This window comes from Octodon degus, unplaced genomic scaffold (genome assembly GCF_000260255.1).
Source record: "Octodon degus isolate 3935 unplaced genomic scaffold, OctDeg1.0 scaffold00070, whole genome shotgun sequence".
Taxonomy (NCBI): domain Eukaryota; kingdom Metazoa; phylum Chordata; class Mammalia; order Rodentia; family Octodontidae; genus Octodon; species Octodon degus.
The window spans coordinates 4,807,383-4,826,983 of NW_004524646.1; the positions used below are offsets into that span (position 1 = coordinate 4,807,383).

Here is a 19,601-nt window from a genome sequence, read left to right on the forward strand (position 1 = left end):
AAAATCCTCCAGACTCCTGCCCATAAACACCCATGCTACTGGGGTGGTCCTGTCGGAATGAACTCTGCTGCCCGTAGCTGCTGGTCTGATGGCTATATTGACTTGGAGCCTGGCTGTAGGATCCAGTCTGGGGGGGATAACTAGTGGGAGGCTGCTGCCCATAGCTGCTTTGTTGACCAAAGCTACTCTGCTGTCTGTAGCTGCTCGGCTGCCCGTAGGTGTTCTTCTGAGAGTAACTGCTCTGATCATAACTAGTCGACTGTGTAGAATAGCTGGTAAGAGGATAGGATGGAGGTGCGGTGACTGGCTACATCAGGTAGCTTCCAGGAACCTGGGGATAGCTGTAGTTACTCTGTCCATAGCCTAGGCTGGGCTGGATATAACCCTCTGTGCTAGACTGATGTTGGCTAGTCTCAGTAGGCTTGTTGCCATCCTGTGGTCTTGCGGGTACAGTAGCTGCTGGCTGCTGCCCATAGGCTGGGTAAGCAGGCTGAGTGCCATATGCAGACTGAGCTGCATAAGAAGCCTGGGTGGTGGTGACTGCAGCAGTGGTGGCATCATAAGCACCAGTGCCACACCCCTGGACAGGTTGGCTATATGCCTGGGGGGCAGCTGGAGTGGTAGAACCAGTGGGAGGCTTTCCCTAAGAAGCTGCATATGCAGGCTGCCCATAGGTGGCAGTGGTCTGAGCTTGGGTATAGCTGACATCAGTAGGCTGTCCATAGGTTCCACAGCTTTGTTGCCCATAAGCTTGGGTGGTCTGCGCATATCCTTGAGTTGGCTGCGCTATGTAAGCACTGTAGCCCTGCTGGGCTGCAGCTTGGCTGTAGGTACTATAATCCGTGGATGCCATTTTCTCTCCTTCCTCCTCATTCTCTCAATGTCTGTCACCCTCTCGCTTTTCCTCTAACCAGGCTATCTTTCTGATATTTTTTTGTCTAGCTTATTTGTATGATTAGTCAGAGAATTCATAGATTTTTAGATTTTTTTTTTTTAGCTTTCTAGATTTGCTAAAGTGTGCTCTTTCCCCTAGAGTGTGGTCTACTCTGGCCAGTGTTCCTTGGGTACCAGGCAGGAATGCGCATCCTGCTGTTGGCTGGAGAGTTCTTAGACATCAGATACAGCTCACTGGTTGCTGGTGGTGTTCAGCAATTCTACATTCTTGATTTTGTTTTTTAGCTCAGTCAATTGCTGAGAAAAGACAGCTGAAGCCCCCAACTTTAACTATGGATTCGTCTCTTTCTCTTGTCAGTTCTGTCCACTTTTGTCTCTGCTCCCTGTCTTCTGCTCATGGATGAAAGAGTGGATAAAGCTGGAGTATATTAAGAAGATGGGCTGAGTGAAGACCCCAAGAAAGACAGGGGAATGGGAAGAGACCTGGTTCTGGGCATAGTCTAGGTAGGAAGTGGCTGTCCCTTCCTATCCCCTGAGGTCTCACTGAGCCTCAGTCTTCTCCTCTGTGAAGTGGGGCTAAGAAAAGTCATATGAGAGTGTGGAGAGGAAGTCAGTAATGTTCAATTGTTTGGATCTGTTCAAAAGCATGTAATGAGCACTTAGAATGAGTAGGATATACTTTGAGGGTCTGAGAATAGTGAGGGAATGAAGACAACTAGGCTACCAGCCTACTAAATAGTCTACAAGCCTCTTATCAGGCCCTGAGTAGCACTCCCCAAACTCTGTATGCATCAAGTCTATAATGGGTTAACTGAATTTTGTGTTTTAACTGTGGGAAATTGTTAGGAGAAACCTTGTGTTTCCTGTTATCTACTCTAAGGACTGAGTTCTCACTCCCAGCTCAAGGCTGTTTAGCAGTGAATAACTGTTTCTTATCAAGGCAGCAAGCTGAAGCAAACTCCCTCCCTAACCATCTCCTATAAACATAGTCAGCTTAAGACGTACCTTGTAAAACTATGTGCTTATTGCTAACTGTAAAAGACCCTTTAGTTACAAACAGTTTGCAGCTGTGTCAAATGAATGTAGTTTTCTGTACTAAATAACAAATTCACTTACCAAACAGGATGTGATTTTTGTTATAAATACCCCCCTGCTACCTGCTTTTGTAGTCAGTCTTCTCCAGCGTGAGAGCTGGCTGACGACCCTGAGCTCAGTAATAAACAGTGCTATTCAAATTTGGTCTTTGGGCTGGGGAGATGGCTCAGTAGAATAAGCACTACCCTGGCAAATGCAAGAGCCTGAGTTCAATTCCTGGTTTCGCAAAAACAAAACAAAACAAAACAAAACAAACAAATAAAAAACACTTCAGATTTGGTCTTTGATCTGGTTACTATGCTGAGCAACCCATAACAAAGTCCTTCATAAAGAGATGGGTATTTATTTGATCCCTGCTCTATAAGCAAGGTCACTGAGGCATGGATGAAATGCCTTGCCCAAGGAGTGAAGCTGGCATCCAACCCAAGCTGGTCATGTCTGTTTTATGATTTGTCTTCACAGCCAGGGAGCTCTGGGTCTGATCCTCACCCTGAACTAGCAGGTGAAAAGAAACAAACGTAGTGCTCCTGCACATCGGAGCCTTTACCTCACCTTTGCTTCTCTGCTGGGATGGATCTAAAAGCTGCCCGGCGAAGCCATGCTGGGTACGTCTCCTCCCTGTGAAGAAGGCTAGTGTGACAGAAACAAGTTATGTTCTTGTGCCCTACACTGTGTGACCCAAGTGGACTGCGGCCCCACATTCATGCCACTGCCCTCCCTGTAGCACCCTTTCCCAACATCACCTCAGCTGTGCACTTCAATGGTGGTCTGATGAGTCTCTACCACGGTGCTGGCCAGGAATGAAAGTCCGTTTAATCTCAACTGCCAACTCAGGTTTGATTGGCAGTGGCTGGCAGGTGCCTTCTGGCAGGATTCCGAGCCCCTTCCCTTGGCTCAGTGTTTAAATGCTCTGATCGTCTAGTAATGTCTACCTCAGGGTAGATGAGGATGGGTAGTGGGAAATATAAATATGAAGCAAGGTGTTCTCATAACTCAATCCTTGAGATCTAAACCAGTTAAACAGAACCTCAGAGAAGGGAAGTGGCTTGGCCAGGTTCATATTCCTGAACGTACAAAGTTTCAGCTTCAATCCCTTGTACAAAGGGAGGAAAAAGAGGAAGGGGCAACTTCTGGTAAGACGGTCATAATTCTGGTCACTCTACTGGGTTTGGGGGATCAGAGTGATGAAGATAGGTCCCCAGGATGACCCAGGTCTGGCCAGGTTATAAAGACTACCTAAGGGGTGGGGAACAGAAGATGGAGCCCCACATAGTCTGCTGAAGGGCTGGACCACAGCCAGTCCCAAGCGCAAAGGCACTGTGTCCTTAAGAGACTGGCAGTGACCTTTCTAATCAAAGGAGAAGTAGCAGTCCTGGATGGGGAATCCCCCAGCCCCAAGGGTCCCTTCTTAGCAGGCTGAGGGTAAGTTTGGGCTAGAGTGGAGGGGTCCCAGGAGGAGGCAGGGCGCGCAGAGAAAGGAGCTGGGGGAGGAAGCCCAAGCGTGGGCTAGGTGGGTGCAGGTCATGTCTGGGGCTTGAGAGCCAAGCAAATTCTGCCCAGAGCCAGAAGTGTGACGGCAGGCATGAGGTCAGCACTGGTCCAGGGAAGCCGATGTATGGGTTTCTGCCACATCCTCCCCATCAAGATCCCCCACATCTGTCTGCGCAGGACAGAGTCAGGTCATGACCTCTTCTCTCACCTCCTTCTCTCCTGTTTCCTCCTCGGTTATTTCTCTGACCTTAAGCCCTGACCATTCCCCTTTCTGGTCCCACCTTTTTTGTTGCTGCTGCTCCACCACTAGGTACACTATGCCCCCGGGGCCTTTGCACTTGCTGTTCCCTCTTCCTGGCATTCTTTTCCCCTAGGCCAGTACTCAGCAAACCACAGCCCACCACTTATTTGTGTCAATAAAGTTTTTTTTTTTTTTTTTTCCGGGACCAGGGATTGAACTCAGGGCCCTTGCGCTTGCCAGGGAAGCACTTATTCCACTGAGTCATCTCCCTGGCCACCTATAAAGTTTTATTAACTACAGCTACATCTGTCCATTGACTTGGATTCTTGCTGAGTGCTGTACCCTGGGACAGAGAATAGGGTTTCACACATAATAGGTGCTCATAGAGAAATTCTCAATGAATGAATATTTACACTACTAGGGGTTGGCCCTACACCTCTGGGGTTGTCCCTACACCTCTGGCCTCTACCTCAGTTTCTCTTGTCACAGAACTGAGTCCCTGGCAGATTTCCTGCCAACTCTTTCCAGCGCCATCTCCATTTTACAAGGTTCTCATTTGAAAAAGATTTTTAAAACCCCACACATTGTACACCAGAGGTGCAGAAACAGAGGCATTTTAAATACCTGTGTTTCACAGAATAATACTTTCAACACACCAAGCTCACTGCCATGTAACAGAGACATCCATGAGATAACTACAGGGCTTATTTTCAGTAGTAATTAATGAAATTCAGTTAGTGTTCATTCATTAACATGTCCTAGAATATTAATTTAATCAGTTTTAAAATAAGTAAAATTAATTTTATCTTAAATACTAATTAGCAGAGGCCTGGAAGACACCAGTGAAGTCCCCAAATCACTCTTCCCCTGTCTTTCTTTTTTGTCATTTCTGTCAAATGGTGTCATTTAAAGAGAACGTCCAAAGTGAGGTCCAAAACAAAGAGTTCAAACCCTTTTTGTTCTATTCAGGCGCTGGACAGATTGGACAATGCCGAGCACGCTGGGGAGGCCATCTGTGCCCGGGCCGTGGACCCAGTGCAGTGCTGGTTTCTACTGGGACCGCCCCCTCGGCAGTACCAGGGAAGAACAGTTACCCAGCTCTCGGCCCATCTCTTGGGCTGGCTGAGTTGACTCATAAATTAACCCCTGCACATTCCTGCCATCAGTCCTGCTTAGCAGAGAAGAGCTGAGGCGAAAGATGGTAAAGTGACTTGGCCAAGGTCACTCAGCTGGCCAGAGGTGGGCCCCGGATAGCGCCTCCTCCTGGACACCTTTTTTTTTTTTTTTAAATCAGGGTTGAACCCAAGGCCTTCTCCCTGAGTCACCTCTTTAGCCCTTTTTATTTTTTTAATTATAAAACCAGTTTCCCCTAACTTGATCAGGCTGGCCTCAAACTTGCCATCCTTCTGCCTCAGTCCTGAGAGTGCTGGGATCACAGGTGTACAGGGCCTCAACCTGCTCCTGTACCTGACTTTAACTCCACCAGAATTCTTCCCTAGAGTGGCCAAGGTCGCTTGGCATGTCCAAGCCTAACCTTCCTCCTCTGCCAGGCGGCACTGCCTGCCCTGTCCTTGGACAAGGTGGCACATGTAGAGGGCTTAGCCCAGGGCTGGCCTGGGGTCACCTCTTGCACTTCTCAGAGTCGTTCAACTCCTCTGAACCTTTATTCATCAGACGGGGAAGCTGAGGCTGAGGTCGGCAATGGCTTGCTCAGAGCCACATGGAGAACTAGTGGCGTGGTCAGGCCTTGAGTCTTGTCTCCAAGACCTGTGCTCCCCACCTCTCTTCTGACCTGCTTTCGTTGCGCTTGGCTGACACGACAATGGAATCTCCTCTGTGCAGCCTTGGGCTCGAAAGGGCACGAGGGGGCGCGCGTGATCGCTTATGGTCTCCAGGCTTCCGCGGGGCTGGAGCCCCGGACCTGCAGCTCACCCCAGGGCCACTGTTGTCTAGACTCGGTACCCAAGTCTCCAGCGCTTCCAGCGTATTCTGGCGTCCTGATGCTCCTCCTCTAGCCCCGCCCCCTCACCAGCATGCTCCACCCCTCACCAGAAGACTCCGCCCCTGGCCAGCATGCTGGCTCTCCCTTCTAGCGGGGCAGGATCCTCAGGAGCCGTGGGGCTCAGGGTGAGCTAATACAGCCCAACCTACCCTGAAGCTCAGAAGTTCCACTTACCTGAGTCAGTTCTGCTGAGTTTGTGCTCGTTTCACCAAGAATTGTGCATAAGGACGTTTGCAGAGATGTTTAGAACAATAAGGTAGATAAATAAAGAAATAGCTATTAAAAGCCACCAAACCAAGCACCTTCTCCCCAGCTTTATTGGTGTATAATCGACAAAGTCTTCGATCCCCGGCCTGCCCTGCCGACCCCACTCCCAGGGCGCGCAGAGGCGGCAATTGAGACTGGGCGTGGTGACGTGCGCCTATAATCCCAGCTCTTGGGAGGCTGTAAACAGGCGGATCACTACGAATCTGATTAGTAGTGAGACCCTGTACACCCTGTACACCCTTCCCTAAAATATAAAAATAAAAAATAATAATTAAAAAAATCGACGAAGTTGGCAGTTAGCATGGTACTGCAGGGGTAGGGGACACTTTAGAGTCACTGAAAAGGGTGTCATACAGCCACAACTGTTGACTTAGCCTCCAGATAGCTTTATGAAAAAATAAGGTATGGAATTTTGTGTCTAGTATGACTGTATTAAAATTAAAAAAGGAAAAAAAAATAACGGCAACGTGGGTGCCAGGGGAGAGCCAGGGAGCAGTGCCCCACCTGGTGCGGCAGAGCTGCGCCTGCAGACATCCGAACGGACCCCCCGACCAGCCCTGCTCCTTCGGCCCGAGCGCTAAGGACACGGGGAACACTGTTCTGACCCCCAAGAAGACCATGGTTTCTGGCAAGTAGAGATGGTTGGACAGATAAATACTGCGCAATGTGGCAGACACTGTGACAACTGCACCGTGTGGCAGACACTGTGACAGGCGTTCCCTCAGCAACAGCGAGGGCGGGAAGCAGATGGGGCCGACTCCCCTGGGCACACCAGGAAGGCTTCCTGGAGTAAGGGGTCCTTAGTGGAGTCCAGAATGGTTGGCGTGTAGATAGACCAGTGGGAGCAGAGACGAGGATCTGAGAAGTGTGGAGGACTACAAGAGAAGCGTGAAGTAGAGGGGCCTGCGGAGAGGCAGGGATCTTGCCGGGGCTCCGCCCATCTAGCTGAGCTTAGGGTCTGCGTCCGACGCCTAAGGGTTGCTCTGAGGTGCTGGACGGAGCCAGGGCCAGCAGAGGGCGCTGCGACCTCTGCAAACTGCAGGCTGTAGAGTCCGCGCAGTCTAGACTGGCCTGACCACAGCTCCGGGTAAGAGTCCCCACCCCAGGCCACCTGCCAGCCCCCCAGGCCTTTCCAGACCCCGACTCCAGCCGCCGCCGCCCTGCAAGGAACCCGACGGCCCCCGCGTGCACCGAATTTCTGGACCTCGCGCGAACGTGCGTGCAGTGCAGGGGAGCCCTGCAGGGATGAGGTCGTGCGGATGGCGCCAGGCTGTGGCCACTGGGGTGAGGGACAGGCCCTGTCTTGGACGCGCCAGGGCCCGGCTAGCACCGGCTCGGGACTTCGCCCTGCGGTCCTCTTTCCCCAAGCCTGGAGTTTCTCGCAGCGTTGCCATCTAGGTCACGCCCCACCTCTGCCGTTACCTCCGCGCCCTGGAGAAGGGCGCTAAGCCCCAAGTAAGCGAAGCCGGCCCAGCCCCGTGTGCGGCCGCAGCGCGGCTTAGCTGTCTCAGGAGGATGGAGATGGCTTCACCCAAGGACTCGCGAATGCCCACGGGAATGCACCGTGCATCCCACGAAGCTGCCACAGAGAGACCTCAGCGAGAAGCCTGATCGCGAGCATCCTCCAGGAGTCTTCCCACCCCGAGTTTAGAGACAGATGGGAAGACAGCCGAGGCGGAGACCGAGACAGGGAAGGGCCTGGCCCAGGGTCACCGGCTCGGGTGGGGGGCGGAGCCTTCTCCCAGGACTTGCCGGGGGGCCTGGCCAGGAGCCTCCCTCTCAGGAAGGGCCCTTGGCCGTTGGCGGGGAGTTTAATGGCAGCTCAAGCTCGCTGTGCACCCACTGTGTGCACTGGCTGCGTGGTCTGCTGGGGTGGGGGGAGCCCAGGTCTGGGAACTGACCCGGGATCAGGACTTAGCCCCAGGAAGCAGTGATGACGCAGGCTTTGCCTGGTGCCTGCCTTCTCACACAGCCTGTGCAGGAGTCCAAGTTCAAGGGCGGACAAGAGGCTGGGCACCCCAGGGACTGGGGCAGTGACTAGCAGTGGTCCCATGCAGAAGACCCATTAGGAACTGCAGGAGGCGACCTAGTGACAGGGCAGATGTTGGGGTGGAGCCAAGGGGGGAAGGGGCTGCCCCACCCTCCAGCCCTGTCACTCCCCATTTTCTGGAAACAGCCTGGCCTGGACGTTTGACTTGTCTGGGGCGCCCTTCCTTATGGTCTTCAGGGCTCAGATGTTGATCTCCTGCCTGCTGGACTCCTCAGTCCTGCATCCAGGGCCCAGACCTGCTGGATTTGTCTGGATCTGTCCCAGGCACCGGGACTCAGCCTCCATCCCTGGAGAGAGCAGAAACTGTGACCCCTGGGGCAACGTCTCCCCCACACACAGCTGCAAATGTCACCCCTTCTGAGAAGGACGGTGCCCAGAGAGCCCCTGAGTGCAGTGACCACACCGGGCAGCCCCATCTGCTCCCTGCCAACGCCACTCAGCCTCCAGAGCAGGGGTCATGCCAGAGCCAGAGACACATCATGCTGGGGCTGCAGGGCAAGTTCGTCATGGGTTATGAGTCTCAGCAGCTATTTTCAACTTCTTCAAGGGCATTTCAATTTTTCTGGGTCATCTCCAGTTGATCTCTCTGATCCCCAGCAAAGAGGACATGACTTGGTGGAGACACACAGAGAGGGGCAACAGGGCCACTTCTGCATGGACTGTTAGTGGCCCCCCACAGCATAAACAACCCTGGGCTCCATCATCCCTGAGGCCCAGAGGTGTCAGTTCCACTCCTACATTTTCTCAGCTCTGCATGGAACAGACCAGGGAGAAAGTTATCTCACTCCCTTTGCTGCCCCAACCTGGTCCCCTCTGGCTTCCAGCTCCTGCTGCCTCTTTCCAAAGAGTTTGGGCACCTCCGGGCCACAGGCTGGGCATCCCCTGCCTCCTTCAAATGGCAGTGCATGCCTCTGACCATTGATTTCCGACCAGCCCACCTCAGTGTGTGAACAAATGGTACTTAGCCAGCTCTGAACCTGCGTCTCTGACTCAGTCATGTTCCCAAAGCAGCTGCCCCAAGCCCTCTCCTTGAAGTGCCTACATGAGAGCCCTTTTGTCAGGACATGTGTCACCAGTGAATTGAACTACTATGAAGTGCTTGAAACGCCAGCATTTGGGAATGATTCATTTATTTTCTGAGGGAATGGCAGCAGATTGAAAGGTATTGCTCTGAGGGCCAGCGAGATAGCGGGCTAAAACGCCTGCTTAGGCAAGTTTAGGCAAGTGCAGGATCCATGGTTGATCACTGGCACCACATGCCACACCAGCCACGCCCCCAGGGTAGGCTGAGCCTGCCAGAGTCAGGGTGTAGTGGTGCACACACCTGTAATCCCAGCCCCAGGTAGGCTGAAAGCAGGAGGATCACCATGAGTCCAAACTGCATAGTGAGACCCTGTAGCAACCAAATACATTTTTAAAAAAGAAAGGTATTACTCTCATAATGGCAAACATTTTAGGAATCATCTTATTAGAAACACTTCCAGACTATCTGGAGCAAAAGGGAGAACTTGTTGGCTTGCGGAAGCTAAGTCCAACATAGTCAGTAGCAGGCATGGTGGGTTCCAGGGCCCAGTGATGTCCAGACCACCTTGCCCCCCCTGACTCTTCCACATGCCTTTCCTCCGCAGGCTTATGTCCCTGGAATCCCTGATAGCAGAACGGGGTACTAATTCTGTCCCTGCCTCATCACAGGTTTTTACATCTAGGGGGTAAAATAAAAAATCTTTCCCCACATATCGAAGGGTAAATCTCACTGGGTCTCTGTAGGAGATAAGCAGGTCTAAGCTGTGGTGACAACTAGACCTCCAAATTGTGTCATGTCTTCATTGTCACATGGAGGGAAGAAGGAAAGCAGGCAGGTGGCCGCTCCCTCCAAGCTGTGGCACAGGCCACTTCCGCTCCATCTCTACAGGGCTGGCCTTGGCCACACCAGTGCCAAGCACGGGAAGCCACCCTGAACTACTGAGCCACACTGAGCATGGCCATCTTTCCAGGAAGAAGTGGGTTTTTGGAGAGCAACCGCCTCACACCAGCCTTGCTGGATTACTTAATTACCATTTCAGAAACCCATGGGTCTATCAAGTAGTTTTTGCTGTGTAACAAGCTGTATCCAAGCCCTCCACCATCTACAGTGAAATACCACAATCTGGGGGCTTAACCAGCAGAGGCTTACTCCTGGCAGTTCCACAAGTCTGCACCCGGATGCCAACAGGCTCTGGGGAGGACCGTCTTTGGCTCTCTCCTAGCTTCCGTTGGTGGCCAGCAACCCTGGGCATTCCTGGACCCCTGCTTACATGGCCTTCTTCCCGGGTGTCTCCTCAGTATCCAAATCTCCCTATCCTTTCTCTTTTAAAGGAGTCAGTGTTCACCTCAGTCTGGTACACGACCCCATCTTAAATCAGCTGCATCAGCTCTATTCCCAAACAAGGCCATATTGCCAGGAACTGGAGCTTAGGACCCCAACATATCCTTGCAGGGACACAACCCACTCCTACCACCCCAGAGCAGCCTCCTAGGTCTCCACCACCCCATGTTATGTGGGGAGGGCAGGTAGTCATGGCTGCATCAGCTTTACTTTCCTGGCTCTTTGGCCTCCTTCAAAATGGCATCTGTCATTTTTATTCACTCCTTGGGATGGAACCCAGGGCCCACACACCACACATACTGTACCATTGAGTGATACACCCAACCCTTAGGTACCATTTTCTGGGTTGTTGTTGTGATGCTGGGAACTGAACCTAGGGCCTTCACACTCAGCTAAACCCTAAACATTTTTTATTTTGAGACAGGATCTCATTGAGTTGCCGAGTTGCTCAGCCTAGGCTCAAACTTGCGATAGTCCAGCCTTAGCCTTCCAGAGCATTGGAATTACAGATGTGCCCCACCACACCCGGCTGTGTTTCATTTTTAACAATAAAACAGCAAGCAATATTTCTTTAAAAACAAATCTGAAAAGAAAAATGGCTCCCATCATACACATCAATGCCCCATATTAGAGGTTACGTCATAGTAGAGGCACGAGATGTTAGCATTGTCCCCTTCTAGATTTTTTGTATTTGTTAATTTTCTCAAAATAGGAGAGAGCAGGACCGAGCTTAGAGGGCAAAAACACTGGAGAGGTTTGCAGCCTCAGTTTCCCCAGGGGATTGCACCTATGTCCTGTGGCTACAGTGGAAGGGGCTGGCTAGGGCTTGCAGACACAGCTCTTGAGGACGAACCATACCTTCTGCCAGGTTGAAGTCTTGGGCCTTTTTTTCTTGCAGAAAGACATCCCTAAAGTCATTGGTGTTTCTGTCACCACAATAAATGAAGCTGCCTTTGCCCCCAGCGCACAATGTAGGAGCGCAGGTCATGACTGCTAAGGCAGGGAGGCTTCTTGCAGTTCCCCGAGTCACCACCAGGTGGCACAGGCTGCTCTCCAGGCTGAAAGACAAGGAGGCAACAAGGATACCGCCTTTCCCTCCGGCAAACTTCATCAGAGCAACAACGAGAATTCAGGCCTTAAAATTTCTGGGGTGCAGGGAGAGAGGCCTGAGTGAATTTTTCAGGTTAACACGCCCTGACCGCGGGGTGGAGAGGGCCCTGCTGTGAGACTCTGTGAAGCGTGTGGGGCGCAGGGAGCTCTGGTGGGCATCGGCCATTCCTGAGCGTCAGATGTGCAAGTCTAGGGCGGGGTCGCCATCGCCCTCCGCGCCGGTCCCAGCAGAATGTCACTGGGAGCAGAGTAGGCTGGCTAGGGACAGAGGCCATGGAAGGTCAAGGCGGTTGAAAGCTCCAGATGTGTGAATTCCAGCTGTGCTGGGGGGGGGTACCCTGGGTGGAGCCCGGAAGGGCCTCCTAAGTCTCTCCCAGCACTTGGGGTTTCACAGAGACCAGCAGGGCCTCGAGGCTGCTCAGCTTGAGCGCTGAGGGAGCAAATGAGCCCGGATGGAGAAGGCGTAGATTGTTGGCGTCAGTGAACTCCCCCTGGAGGGCGTACAGTGTGCACTGGGTGGCACCGAGGGAACACGGAGCCTGGGGTGACGATGGCCCGTGGTGTGAATGAAACATCGGTTCACAGACACCTCCGGACACCGCTGGGTTCTCAGAGGAGCCGGTGATGCGCGGCTGTTGGGAGCAACACAGCCTGTGATTTCTCTTCACCTTAGTTCCCTTAGTTAGATTTGTCCCTCAAAGAGGCCCAACGAAGTGGCTCCAAAAAGCCCTGCAATGTAATCACCGAGTCCTTTGACCGGGAGCATTCCCACTGCTTAAGGAAAATACCAACTAAGAAGGATAGAGGCCCTCTCTGTGGTGTAGGGGCCCCTTCTGGGTACACCTGCTTCGTGTTGCCTGGCTGCTGTGTACGGTTGCACAGGCTGCGCACCGTGAGGCGGCTGCTGCCGTCCCTGTAGACTAGAGTGTGATGGAGTTGTGCAAAGCTGCCTCTGGGCTGGAAGCTTCCTGACCCCTCCAGGACACACAGCACCCAAAGTGCCCACCTCCAGAGCCCAGGGCCTCTGCTTTCAGCGTGGTTGGCGAGGAGGCTTAGCGCCTGAGTGAGGAAGCCACTCTCTTGAGCCTGGGTTGACCTTCGCCCTGGACCTCTGAGTGTTCGGTGCTGAGGCCTTGTCCAGCTCGAGTTCCTTCTGTCGCGCCCTTTGTCCCTGTGAGCCTCCATGCAGCGGAGCAGGGAGCGGCTGGGTGTGGTCCAGCGCACATCCACCCTTCCACCCCGGGGACCTGTTTCCCTGCATTGACTGCTTCCCCTGGGCAGGGGCTGTGACCCAGGGCTCCAGGACAGCCACCAGGTTGGTATTAAGTGTCCATGCTGGCCAGACCCCATGCCAAGCCCTGGCGAGCTGGCTGATTCTCATTCAAACACCTTTATCCCTTTAATAATCCCGCTAGTGGAAAGCCTGGATTTGCTGCTGAGGGCAGCAGACAGGGAGTTCTTTATTTTGCAAACGCTAGGGCACATGGATAGGGCTAGTGAGGTTCATTGCTTTGTATCCTCCTGGCCTAATTAATTTAACAAATAGTGTGCCCTCCACACTTTCCAACCTCTAAGATTCTTCCCAAGCTCATTAAGTCACTCAACAAACACTAAAGTCATACTTTGGGCTAGCTCGCTGAGCTGGTGCTTTTAAACCCCCTGCAGGTGCAGCTCAAATCTCTCCTAACTCTGCTGATTCACAGCTCCCCCAATTCTCACAATCACCCCAAGATGTAGGCATTATGGGCCCTCATTCTGCAGTGGGAACCAGCGCAGAAACAGCAGGAGAGCTGTCCAAGGTCCCGCCGCGAAAGGCCAAGCTCAGCCCTGAACACAGCTGCAGACCAGCATGCTGGAGTTCTGCCTTCTGCACCCTCCCCACCCCTGGCCTGTGGCCCACACCTTCCCTTTCCAGGCCTCAGTCGCCCTGTCTATACAACTGGGGAGTCTAGAGAGGTGCCCTGGCTGTGACATGCCCAAGCCTGCACACCCACATCTACTGCAGACATAGTGACCAGAGTTCCTTTGGAACTCAGAACCCATGGAGTCCACCCAGCATGGGCACCCAATGCCAACCTGGTGGCTGAACTGGAGCCCTGGGTCACTGCCAGATCCAGACCTGGAGGCCCAGGACCAAGTGTACCATGTACTCAGCCTGGAAGCTGAAAACACACCTCAGCCCCAGCTCTGCACTCACCACTGGGGCTGTGGGTTGATGACAACTGCCCCTGGGGGAGTTTGGGCTGGAGCCAGTGTCCCTGGCTTCCCTCAGAGGCCCCAGGTATAAACTGGATGCTGAGGGTCCTGCAGGAGAAAGGCCAGCAGGGTCATCAAAGTTGAGCATGGCCACAGGGCGCTAGGCCTCCTCAGCCAGCGATGCCCTCGGGGCCCTGTCCACCTGCTCATGGCCTGGCCTGGGGCCTCAGTGCCCACCTCTTGGGTCAGGCGCATAGACACAGCATGAGGGGTTCTTGGCTCAACCCTCAGTGGCGCTTCTGTTTGTTCCCAGACCTGCCTGACTCTCCGCACTGCCCCATGTCGCATGAGGGGCTTCTCTATGAGCTGTGCTCAGGGTCATCTCAACCCCTTCCTCTCCGGGAGGGTCAGTGACACAGTGCTTCCTGTTGCTCTAAATTCTTATCAGAGGAGCTTCTTCAGGCATGCTTAGATTTAGGGTTTAAGGGACTTAAAAAGCATGCATATCAATCACTCCTATGCATGCAAAAAAAGGAGAAATATAAACAAAATAAATCAGTTAAAGTTTTCCCCAGATCCTCAAATTCAGAATCTAATTCCTCCCAGCCCAGAGGTGTCTAATCCATGACTGTGCGTCCACAAGGAGTCCAGTCAGGGCCCCCAGGGCACTGTGGCCCAGTGTTTCTGAAGGAGATTCCACTGTTGCCTGAGATTTCTCAAGCTACGGCCAGCACACTGCACCTTGTCATATCTGTGCGCAGGCAAAGGCCACCTTACTCATGCATCCGTCAGCATCAGCTGTAAGAGGCACTTGCATTTCAGAGAGGACAAAATACATGTGTGAGAATCAAAGATCTAGGAGAATTAGACATGGTGGCCTTAGGCACATCATTTTTAAAAAGAGGCTATTTCTCCAATCTGGCCTACAGATGCGGTGCAGTGCCATTCACAAGCCTGGGGTGTCAACTGACCAGCTCTAAAGTGTGTAGGTCGGCTTTCCCTTACTAGAATGAAATGCCTGAGACAAGTAACTTATAAAAGAAAAGGGCTGTTTCCATTCACAGTACTGAAAAAGAATCAGGTCAGAGCACTGGCCCTCCTGACCTCTAGGCTTACCCTAAAGCTGCCAGAATCTAGACAGTGTGGTGTCCATGAGAGAATGTACTAGTGGGTCAGTGGCACCAGCAAGGAGCCCAGAATGACCCCCGTAAGTATGGTCAGCTGGCTTTTGACAAAGGAACAAAACGAACTCAAGGAAGAACGGTCTGCTCTCCAACTGGTGCTAGGAAAACTGGGCAGGCTGATATAAATCATAACAATAAAATCCGGACACTGATTTCATCCCTTTCATAAAATTGAATTCAAAATCAACACTGCACATCAGATGGTTAGCAAGGGTCCCCCTTCCTCCCTTCTGTCTGCTTCACAGCCAAGGCTAGGACAGGCCGCTGCACCTCTCCTGCTTCCTCCTTGTTGCAGGAGTTGAGGTTCATGACCTGACAAGAAGCAAGCCGCCTGCATTTGGTTCCTTCCTTGTGAGGAGGAGGATGTGAGGGTTTGGAGTTATCAGGAGGAGGCAGGGTAAGGAAGTGGATAAACAACGAGGTGAGCCCTGGAGAGGAGAGAAGGCCGGTGGCTGAGGCTTCACTGCCCCAGGAGGCCGGCGGCCCCTTCAGAATGAGCTGAGCGTCTCTGGAAGGTGCCTGCCCAAGGCCCCAGGCCCCAGGGGTGCTGGTCTCATGAACTGCCTGTGGGTCTTTCACGGTGTCTTTGATTTGCAGAGGAGTAGAAGAGGCGGATATCTTTCCCTTGGCTGTAGCATTTTGGTGTCGCAGATTGTGCACAGTGCCTGCCCCTGCTCTGCTGAGCCTTGGCCATGTGACAGCAGAACTCTTGCCATCAGGAAGCCTCCAGTGTGTGAAGCCGTCTTGTACCCTGCACTGACCCCAGAATGTGGCGGAAGTGCCAGTGTGCTTGCTCTGACCGAGGTCTTGAGAGCCCGCGGAGGCCTCTGCCCGCTTTCCAGCTACTGTCAGCACAGCCAGATGAGTGTGCCAGAGCCAGCCGCTGGGGTAAGTGACCATGGGCAGTGGGGACAGCTGTCCTGCCAAGGCTGCGTCAGGCTAGCCGGGCCTATTCAGCTCTCCTGCAGTCCACCACTTGAGCCAGATCGATGGAAGAGGAGACATTCTCCTGGCGGCTGTTGTACCTCCCTCAGACTAGAATTTCCACACAGGCTTAGTTTGTCTTCTCTCATATTGTCCATGCCTGGCACTTCTATTCCAAGGTTATAACTCTGAGCAACTGGGTAGCCTGATAATTTTTGCATGATTTTACATTCGTAGTATGTTTCTATGTAAGCACATGTCCTTATAATTTTTTTTTTTTTTCAGAACTGAGGATTGAACTCAGGCCCTTGCGCTTGCCAATGAGGCACTTATTCTACTGAGCCATCTCTCCAGCCCCTATAACTGTCATTTTAATAATAATTTATCAATAAATATTTAACCCAAGGTCCTCCAAACCGTAGCCTTCAGAGCAAATCCAAGTCAGCACCTGTGTTTATAAATAAAGTTTTATTGGCACACAGCCATGCTCATTCATTCCAACACCATGAAGGGCTGGGTTTCTTGCCCCATCCTCAGGTTGAGTGGTCCCAACCCAGATAGCATGGTTCAATAAGCTGAAAGTATCTGCTGTCTGGCCATTTCTGGAAACATTGTCTAACTCTCATTTTAAACATGTTTTTGCCAAGTAGCTTTTCAAAAGGCTGTATTAATTCCCACTGCCACTGGTATCATGGAAAAGAATTCTCTTTACTACTTCCAGGCAAGCATTCTGTGTTTGTTTTCATCTCTGCACATTTTAAGGATGATAAAAATAGTCTTCCCTTGTTTCAGTTTGAACTTCTCAGATTGCCAGTGAGCTTGAGTATTTTCCTGCTTTTTTATTTACTGCCTGAATCACTTCTTTCTTGTGAATCCTCTTTTCATATTTCTTGCTTAATTAATGGACTGAAAGATGTTTTAAAAATTTGTTTTGTCTAGCAATTTATGTAATGGTTTATTCGCACAATCAAAATATGAATCAGGGGCTGAGGACACAGCTTGGTGGCAGGGCGGGACACCTCAGCAGGCAGAGGCTGTAAGTTCAGACCTGGCATCAAAGATGAGATGAGAGAAGTTTTTTATCATCCTGAAAGTCTTGTCAGGGGTCTATATTGTTTATTAATTAGGTGACTTTGGAAAACCCATTAGTTTTATTTAGCTTGAGTTTCCTCCTCTGCAGGGCAGAAAGAGAGCTTTTTCATGTTGTTATTCTAAAAACTTTATTAAAATTACCAAAGAAATGAAATTTGTTGTTGACATCATTACCAGTAGCCACAAGAAACAAGTTAACTGAAAGTGCAGCATCCAGAACATCCTGTCTGGGTTTTAGGTGATGCAGAGCATTTGCTCTGAAGCCACATTCTCTGAATTCGAATGCAGTGCGTAGTCCTAAAGGAAAGCCCAGCTCCAATGGGCTTGGGCGGAGTAGAAGCATCTACTGCCTCAGGCCACAGTGAAGTTGAGGATTTCAGGGACAGTCAGATCCAGGAATCCCAAATAGGTAACCAGAGCTGCTTTCTTTCTTTCCTTTGGTCACTTGAGTCTGCTGTGCTCTGTTTTAGCTTTGGCCTCAGTAACCTTCTCTTGTATGGAGCCTCACAGATTCTGCCTTCCTCCTAGCCAGTACAAGGAACAGACTTTTGATTCAGCGCTTCTGTGGAAAGGTCCAAGGCCAGACTCTTTGGACCAACTTGGATCGCTGTCCCTTCCTGAGCCAATCACTGCAGTCCAAGGGTGGCGCTGGATGATTGGCCAGGCCTGGAGCATAGATTTCTCTGTGTTATGACTTGTGTCTAGATGTCCCCCCAAAGCCTGGTCTGGTCTTGGGTGGGGCTTTTTCAAAGGTGGCTGGATCTAGAGTGTGTGACACTGGGACTGATTCATGGTGTAATGCAAGGATCAAGGACACTGGAGTTAAGGGTGAGAGTGCTGCCCACCCTGAACAGCCTGGATAAGATATAAGAGGTAGAAAGCACTATGATCGCCTCTTGTTGCTTTGCTGGCCTTCTGCCCACATGGACTGCTTCTCTGTGATACCCCTGTGCCATGCCACCCTGCCTTGTAGCCAGCTGGTTATGGACTAAACCTCTACAAACTGTGGGCCAAGTAAACCTTTTCTCCCTTAACTTCGAGTGTTGGGTAGTTTGTTTTGACAACAAGAGACAAGGAAGTAAGCACCCCATCTCAGAATGGGTGAGGGAGTGCCCCTTGGGGAAAACCAGGTTCTGCTGCCAAAGAGGATGTGGGGATGTGCACGTGGAACCCTAGCATCTCCTCGTGTGTCTCTTCTGGGGACCCTGCCTCCTTCAACCAGATAAGCAGCTTTCTGCTTTGCAGTTTTCTATGTTGAGCTCTGGGTAAGGTTTTGTTCTGGAAACAATTCCTACTGCTGACTTTGAATACGCGCGATGGGAGCCCTGCAGCACACATGCAGGAAGAAGCTGGCCACGAGTGTGCTGGCCAGGCACCTTCAGGTGATGGGCAGCCGCCTGGGAATCAGAGTCCAGAGTCTTGGAGGAAGTGAGCACCGCCTCCCTAGAAGGGGCATTCTGGCATGTCCACTGTGGCTTTGGCCTGCAGTTGCAGCAAGGAACAAGGCAGAGGCCCGTCCCAAGGGGCTTGCATTCTCTTTTGTTTTTCTTATTGAAGGTTAAACAGCTCACACTAAGTTACATCCTCAAACTTTTATTATTATTTTATTTTTTCTTTTGAGATGAGCTACTCATCATTAGGGCTAATGTGCTAGTTATACCCCAGCGATTTGTAAATGAGCCATCTCTGGTTGTCTTGTACTATAACCAGTGCTACCTGCTGCGAAGGAAAAGGCCTAGGGCTTTGAGTATTCCAGGGCCCAGGCCATAGGAAGAGCAGGCGCTGGCAGGTGTGCGTGGAGGAGTGTCCAGGACCAGATCCTGGAGGGTTTAGGAGCCTGGAAGGTGGCTGTCCTGGTCCCCTACTTGAATAGTGGCCCAGGGAACACAGTGCAAGGAAGTTTTGGAGGGCAAAGCAAAGCATGGCTTAAAGTGTAAATTACAGAAGAGATTTCCAGAAGTTTCTTCATTTGATAAAGCCCATTTGCTGATGCTTGGTGTTACTTCTTGTGCATTTGGATTCTGTTCAGAAAGTCCTTTCTGGTGTATCATGGTTTGGGATCTTACAAGAGAACAATACAATACAGGACACATATTTTTATAGGTTATTTATAATAAATCATTCAAAGTGATTTATATACAAAGTGCAGGAAATCTGTACACACACTACAGACCAAAGACTCCAGCTGAAGGCCTGGATCCCATGATAATGTCCTGCTTGAGTCTAGTTGAAGATCTAGAGCCCATGACGATGCCTTATGCAGGCCCGCATCACAGATGTGTGCTGGGTCAGTGGGCGAAGCTAGAAAGTCTGTCAGGAGGATAAGGATCTCTGCCAGCAGGCTGAGGGATCTGCACTACAGTCAGAAGCAACGCTCAAGGTAAGCTCCCCCAAAAGTACCACCAGAGCTCCCCCAAAAGTACCACAGCCATCCTCGGGAACAGTGAGGTCCTGAGCTCCTCCAGTGATGAGGAAAGCTGAGTTCCCATCAAGAGAGCCAACGTAACAAGCTTCTCCAGGAGACTGAGCATTGCACCATCTTCCCCTCCAGAGCCAGGAAGCGCGCTCAAGGTGAGGAACGGAGCTCCCACAAAAGGAACCGTAACCATCCTCAGTGTCAACGAGGTCACAAGCTCCTTCAGTGATGAGAACAGCTGAGTTCATCAGGAAAGCCAGCGTGACAAACTCCT

At 51.6% G+C, this 19,601-nt stretch overlaps 1 protein-coding gene and 1 pseudogene across 1 annotated transcript in view; both read right to left on the bottom strand.

The window, feature by feature from the left end:
* Fam181a (family with sequence similarity 181 member A) overlaps positions 1-2,811 on the bottom strand; it is a 12,970-nt gene extending 10,159 nt beyond the window's left edge. The window contains exons 1-2 of the mRNA XM_023719689.1: positions 2,733-2,811; positions 2,542-2,619 (exon numbers count right to left, since the gene is read on the bottom strand). The gene's annotated coding sequence lies outside the window, so the exon portion shown is untranslated. The remainder of the gene's footprint in view (positions 1-2,541; positions 2,620-2,732) is intronic.
* LOC105742740 lies at positions 2-853 on the bottom strand (annotated as a pseudogene).
* Positions 2,812-19,601: the final 16,790 nt, after the last annotated feature.